Source organism: Muntiacus reevesi, chromosome 12, assembly GCF_963930625.1.
Source record: "Muntiacus reevesi chromosome 12, mMunRee1.1, whole genome shotgun sequence".
Taxonomy (NCBI): Eukaryota; Metazoa; Chordata; class Mammalia; order Artiodactyla; family Cervidae; genus Muntiacus; species Muntiacus reevesi.
The window spans coordinates 49,049,046-49,056,435 of NC_089260.1; the positions used below are offsets into that span (position 1 = coordinate 49,049,046).

The 7,390-nt window shown below is 40.9% G+C and overlaps 1 non-coding gene across 1 annotated transcript; it reads left to right on the forward strand.

Moving 5' to 3' along the window:
• Positions 1-6,883: 6,883 nt before the first annotated feature.
• On the forward strand, positions 6,884-6,990 carry LOC136145355 (U6 spliceosomal RNA). Its single transcript, XR_010658791.1, has one exon. It is a non-coding gene; the product is annotated as a U6 spliceosomal RNA (small nuclear RNA).
• The last annotated feature ends 400 nt before the right edge of the window (positions 6,991-7,390 follow it).

Genomic DNA, 7,390 nt, shown 5'->3' on the forward strand with positions numbered 1-7,390 from the left:
ATGATCCACAAACCTTAACCTATTTTGCTATAATGGCCTCGATCCTGGCTAACTCTCTGACAAATGGGGATTTTGGTCTGCAGCAACAAGAAATGAGAGCATTTCAGTGGCCATGTGTGACCTCATTACCACGGCTGGAGAGATGATCCGAGGAGAAAACTCTGTCACCGAATGTAGCAACAGCATCATCTGTGGACATAAGATACACATTTGCTGCACCATAATAACTTCCACTGGGCATATATGTAATTGGTGAATGGATTATCTTTATAATTCATTTGAGGCTCAGAAAATTAAGGCTGTTATTTCAGCAGGATTATTTACTGTGAGATACTTAACTCACTATGGCGTGTGACTGTGGCTAGCTACATGTGTACAGAAGAGAATACTGCTGTTTACTTGGTCTGAGAACCTTCTGTCTATGTTGTGATCTTAAAGACATCACTGTAAGGACTTTTAAAAACCCAGTGATTTGAACCCCAGATCTAGAATTCTTCTGAGAGCAAAATATTTGTTGTTCAGTTGCTAAGTCTGACTCTCTGCAACCCCATGGACTGCAGCACGCCAGGCTCCTCTGTCCTCCACTGTTTCCCTAAGTGTGCTCAAATTCATATTCACTGAGTGGGTAATGGCTGTGAAAAGAAGATTACAAATAGCTGTGAAATGAAGAGACGTGAAAAGCAAAGGAAAAAAGGAAAGATATACCCATTTGAATGCAGAGTTCCAAAGAATAGCAAGGAGAGATAAGAAAACCTTCCTCAGTGATCAGTGCAAAGAAATAGAGGGAAACAATAGAATGGGAAAGACTAGAGATCTCTTCAAGAAAATCAGAGATACCAAAGGAACATTTCATGCAAAGATGGGCTCAATAGAGGACAGAAATGGTATGAACCTAACAGAAGCAGAAGCTATTAAGAAGAGGTGGCAAGAATACACAGAAGAACTGTACAAAAAAGATCTTCATGACCCAGATAATCACGATGGTATGATCACTCACCTAGAACCAGACATCCTGGAATGTGAAGTCAAGTGCACCTTAAGAGGCATCACTATGAACAAAGCTAGTGGAGGTGATGGAATTCTAGTTGAGCTATTTCAAATCCTGAAAGATGATGCTGTGAAAGTGCTGCACTCAATATGTCAGCAAATTCAGAAAACTCAGCAGTGGCCACAGCACTGGAAAAGTTCAGTTATCATGCCAATTCCAAAGAAAGGCAATGCCAAAGAATGCTCAAACTACCTCACAATTGCACTCATCTCACATGCTAGTAAAGTAATGCTCAAAATTCTCCAAGCCAGGCCTCAGCAATACGTGAACCATGAACTTCCAGATGTTCAAGCTAGATTTAGAAAAAGCAGAGAAACCAGAGATCAAATTGCCAACATCCTCTGGATCATCGAAGAAGTGAGAAAGTTCCAGAAAAACATCTATTGCTACTTTATTGACTATGCCAAAGCCTTTGACAGTGTGGATCACAACAAACTGTGGAAAATTCTGAAAGAGATGGGAATTCCAGACCACCTGACCTGCCTCTTGAGAAATCTGTATGCAGGTTAGAAAGCAGCAGTTAGAACTGGACATGGAACAACAGACTGGTTCCAAATAGGAAAAGGAGTACATCAAGGCTGTATGTTGTCACCCTGCTTATTTAACTTATATGCAGAGTACATCATGAGAAATGTGGGCTGGATGAAGCACAAGCTGGAATCAAGATTGCCAGGAGAAATATCAGTAACCTGAGATATGCAGATGACACCACCCTTATGGCAGAAAGTGAAGAAGAACTAAAGAACCTCTTGATGAAAGTGAAAGAGGAGAGTAAAAAAGTTGGCTTAAAGCTCAACTTTCAGAAAACTAAGATCATGGCATCTGGTCCCATCACTTCAGGGCAAATAGATGGGAAAACAGTGGCAGACTTTATTTTTTGGGCTCCAAAATCACTGTAGATGGTGATTGCAGCCATGGAATTAAAAGATACTTACTCCTTGGAAGGAAAGTTATGACCAACCTAGACAGCATATTAAAAAGCAGAGATATTACTTTGCCAACAAAGGTCTGCCTAGTCAAGGCTATGGTTTTTCCAGTGGTCGTATATGGATGTGAGAGTTGGACTATAAAGAAAACTGAGCGCTGAAGAATTGATACTTTGAACTGTGGTGTTAAAGAAGACTCTTGAGTCACTCGGACTGCAAGGAGATCCAACCAGTCAATCCTAAAGGAAATCAGTCCTGAATATTCATTGGAAGGACTGATTCTGAAGCTAAAACTTCAATACTTTGGCCACCTGATGCGAAGAACTAACTCATTTGAAAAGACCCTAATGCTGGAAAAGATTGAAGGCTGGAGGAGAAGGAGACAACAGAGGATGAGATGGTTGGATGGCATCACCAACTCAATGGACATGAGTTTGAGTAAACTGCAGCAGTTGGTGATGGACAGGGAGGCCAGGCATGCTGCATTTCATGAGGTCGCAAAGAATCGGACATGATTGAGCGACTGAACTGAACTGAACTGAGTGGGTGATGCTATCTAAACATCTCATCCTGTGCTGCCTCCTTCTCCTTTTGCCTTTAGTCTTTCAGTGCATCAGGGTCTTTTCTAATGAATTGGCTCTTCGCATCAGGTGGCCAAACTGTTGGAGTGGCAAAATATCAGAAATATGCAAACCCTGGTGATGGGGCAGAAAAGGAGATGTCAGACTCTTACATTTCACACTGGGACAGAGCACCCAGTGTTCATTTTCTATTTTCTAAGCTGGATCAGTTTCTATCCAGACCTTGAAAGCAACTCTCTGTGGAGTATTTCTGAATATTCAATGCCAGGTTCTTGTTTTGGCAAATCCTAGGGGAAAGAGGAAAGATTATTCACTCATCTCTCCCTCCCTTTCCTTCAGCTTTCTTGGGGCCCTGCCAGGACCAGGGTTAGATTGCCAGTCCAGGAGGCCCGCTTCACACTCTGAGAGGTGCTACGCGTCCACTTATTATCCTCATCTATGACTCCAGACTAAATCCACAGCTGAACAGTATGATGCTCCTTGCTAGTGTTGATCTTTCTGGCAAAACAGATTGTCAGTTCTGCAAGTCAATATAAGGAGTAAGCTTTGCTTGCAGTGGAAATACCTAAATTAAACTGATAGTTTCATGGTACACAGTGGTTTCTACTGCTGTCCTTTTCTACGTTTCCCTTAGGTCTTTGTGCTGCTTCTTTCTTCCAATCCAAAGACTCATTTCTTTCTTTCTTTTTTTTTTTTTTACTTTTTGTTTTGCTTTTTTTTTTTTTTTAATGGACTCTAGGAATGGAACTTGTTCATATGTAGGGGACTTGCTATATATAATAATAATCCCATGGAGCCTGGGGGGCCTCAGTCCATAGGGTCTCAAAGAACTGGGCACGACTGAAGTAATTAGCACACACAAAGCATGCGTGCACAGAGAGAGAGTGAGAGAGAGAATCAGTTTGCTGTCAGCAGAAACTAACACAACATTGTAAATCAACTGCACTTCAATTAAAAAAACACACTATCCAGAAAATAAATTTATTTTGAAGGAAGAAATTAATTGATCTATAAGTCAGATAGTCTATAATAAGTTGTGATAATAATAAATCAAAATAGATCAAATAAGTAAATATATGTACATATAATTCACCAGAGGAAATAAACTTTTTATTTTGTATGGAGTATAGCCGATTAACAGTATTATGATGGTCTCAGGTGAACATTGAAGGGACTCAGCCATACGTACACGTGTATCCATTCTCCCCCAAACTCCCCTCCTATTCAGACTGCCACATTGAGCAGAGTTCCATGTGCTATACAGTAGGTCCTTGGTGGTTATCCATTTTAAATCAGCAGTGTGTACATGTCCAGCCCAAACTCCCTATCTGTTCCCCCCATCCTTCTTCCCCACGGCAACCATAAGTTCTTTCTCCAAGTCTGTGAGTCTGTTTCTGTTTTGTAAGTAAGTTCATTTGTATCATTTCTTTTTAGATTCCATATATAAGGGATGTCATATGATATTTCTCCTCTGCCAACCACTCATTTCTTTACAGTGAAATGAGAACATAGCTGAATGTATTCTTATCAGAAAAACAAGCTGCAGTGGTTAACTTAGATGCAGTTTTGATGTGTCTAGATGATTAGTCTTTTATTTGTTTTCAAATTTCCGGCAAAAGAAAATTAACTGACTATCCATTGTCTAACATTGGCTAACTCTAAATGAAATCATGATCATTTCTACAGCAGATTTACCTTCCTAATTATGCTTGGCTAATGTTTACACTGACTGATGGAAAAGGATGGTGCCTGGGAGAATGCCAAATGGCAGAAGGAAGTCTGACCTGAGACTAAAAATGTCCAAGGGTAAATTACCAAGTGGACAGTCTGCAGCGACACCAAAAAAAAAAAAAGCTGGTGATCTGAATATCATTATTCTTTCAACTCTGTGTCCACTTCCCTCTTGATCTTGAAACAAATTTCTTGGCTGAGATACAGACAGTGCACTTTAACCTTGGTGATATCTGAGAGGAATAAAGATATTTCTTCTGTCTCCAGAGCTTCAGCACGAGATTTTGAAAAGAAGAAATGTTTGCAAATGCTACTGATGTCAAAACCTGTTGGGGAGTTGCCTTGATTCTCATGTTCTATAGCTTTCATCTCTTCACATCTAAGTTGCATGACTCCTAAATGCAGTCTCCATGATCTCCAAGGCTCAGGCCCAGGGTATAATCCTGACTATGGACAGAAAGAATTACAGGGACTTAAAGTCTAGCCCCTCGGTTAGACTTTAAGGGCTTCCCTGGTAGCTCAGACGGTAAAGCGTCTGTCTACAATGCGGGAGTCCCGGGTTCGATCCCTGGGTCGGGAAGATCCCCTGGAGAAGGAAATGGCAACCCACTCCAGTATTCTTGCCTGGAAAATCCCATGGACGGAGGATCCTGATAGGACCCTGGTAGTCCATGGGGTTGGACATGACTGAGTGGCTTCACTTCACTTCTTTACTTCAAAGTCTAGTCTCTTGGGCCTCAGTGTGCTGGTGTGTATCATAACTGGGCCACAGCAGGGAGGAGAAAATGGGGAGGAGTCTGGTAATCTGAAACTACCTTACGAGTATGAGCCAGGCAGTGGGAGACAGATTCAGCTGTAGGTAATTTGGCACTGAAGTTTACTATGAGAAAGGAAGGGATACCAGCCACTCTTTCTGAACACACTTTGCAAAATGCTTTTAAAGACTATGATTATTTTTTTAAAAAAGGTGGGGGGGGGGGACTTCCCTGGTGGTACAGTGGTTAAGATTTCAGGATCATGCAGAGGTGCAGGTTCGATCCCTGATCGGGGAGCTAAAATCCCACATGTCTCCGGGCCAAAACCCCCAGAGCATGAGAAACAGGCAATAGTGTAACAGATTCAATAAAGACTTTAAAAATGGTCCACATGAAAAAAATCTTAAAAAAAAAAAAGACTATGATTAAAATGTCAGAGCAAGCAGTATGAATTAAGTGATTGAAAAATCAGTGATTAGACCATGAGATGTAGAAAAAATAGTGTAATGTTGCTCCCATGCCAACCAAAGGCACAGGCTTGACTCCCAGACTTGCTTCGCCTGGTAGAACCTCCTATGTCTTCAGATGAAATCTAGTCTGAAAGACAGGCAGGTGATCTGGAGACCATGGCTGCGGACAACAGGTGGCTGAGGTGCGACTGTTGGATGGGATAGGCAGAAGAAGTGGATACAACATGAGATAAACAGAGTGTCTACCGTACCTTGATTTTAACAGGTTCCAAACAGCTCAGTCCTTTTGCTCAAGCTTGAACTTCCTTTGTAGTCATCATGCTTTTAATTGTTAATTACATACATACATGGTAGTGTTGGTGGTTTAGTCTTTAAGTCTTGTCTGGCCCTTGTGACCCCATTGACTGTAGTTTGCCAGGATGCTGTCTGTTTGTGGGGTTTCCCAAGACAAGAATACTGGGGTGGGTTGCCATTTCCTTCTCCAAGGGATCCTCCCGACCCAGGAATCTTACCTGGGTCTTGTGCATTGCAGGCACAAGCTACAGGGGAATGAATGAGCTACAGGGGAATGAGCTACAGGGGAAGCCCACTTTACATACATACATTCAGTAGGTTTCTGACCAAATCCAGGTATTCTTATTCCAGAGATGCCCCTGTCGTTGCCTTGGTATCAGTTCTCATTGTTTGTCATCTGGACTGTGGGGACAGCATCCTTCCTGACTTTTCACCTCACCCCCAGCAATCTTCTAGCAGGTGCGCTAGAATGAACTTGTTTAAGATACATTTGATTATGTCATCCCCTCCTGAGTGATCTGCAGCATTTTCTCTTTGTCCTGAGGACCTTTTAAATAGTGTGACAAACAAGAAGCTTTATAATTTAGCTCCTGTCTACCCCTCCAGCCTCATTTCTTGCCACACACCTATCTTCATACTCTGTACCATCGCTGCATTGACCTTCTGCCCTTTTCCAAACTGGCCATGCCCGATTCTCACTCTACTATTCCTATGGTCCCTCCCCCAGCTCTCTTTATCTACAAATTAAAGTGGTGCAACATGACTTTTATTTATAGTAAAAGGATCATTTAGGATGAAAATGACCACATTACCGTAGTAAGATACCCCTTACTAATGCAGAATGAATTACCGGTAAATCTCAAGATAAATCCCAGGTTGTGTTGAGATGTTGATTTGCCTCAATTAGATAGAATCATTAGACTAAAGAGTGAAAAGAAGTTTAATTCACTGATCTTAGCAGTTCTCTCTAGTTTGTTAAGTTTTTAAAGGTTTGACAGTCCAGTGTCCACATACTACGTATAAAACTACTGGGAAACTAATTCTTCGGCAATATGCTATTAAAAATTCACATTGTCTGGTGCTCGCTTTGGCCGCACATATACTAAAATCAGAACAATACAGAGAAGATTAGCATGGCCCCTGTGCAAAGATGACATGCAAATTCATGAAGTGTTCCATATATTTATGAGTTTGAGAGATTGGGACTGACATAGTAGATGCTATTGATACTACATATAAAACAGATAACTAATGAGAACTATACATTAGCTGTACTAATGTAGAGCTCAGGGAACCCTACTCAGGGCTCTGGGGTGACCTAAATGAGAGGAAAATCCAGAAAAGAGGGGATATATGTATACATAGAGTTGATTCACTTTGCTATTCAGTAGAAACTACCACAATATTGTAAAGCAATTATACTCCAATAAAAATTAATTCTTAAAAATTCAGATTGCCTGAATAGACCAATTGGGTATCTTCTTGTATTTAGAATCTTTATCTGAAAAAAGAATGTTTAGTCTTGAAAGCTTAACAAGAATAAAATTTAGATGAATAATATGATATGTAGAAATAATATATGTAT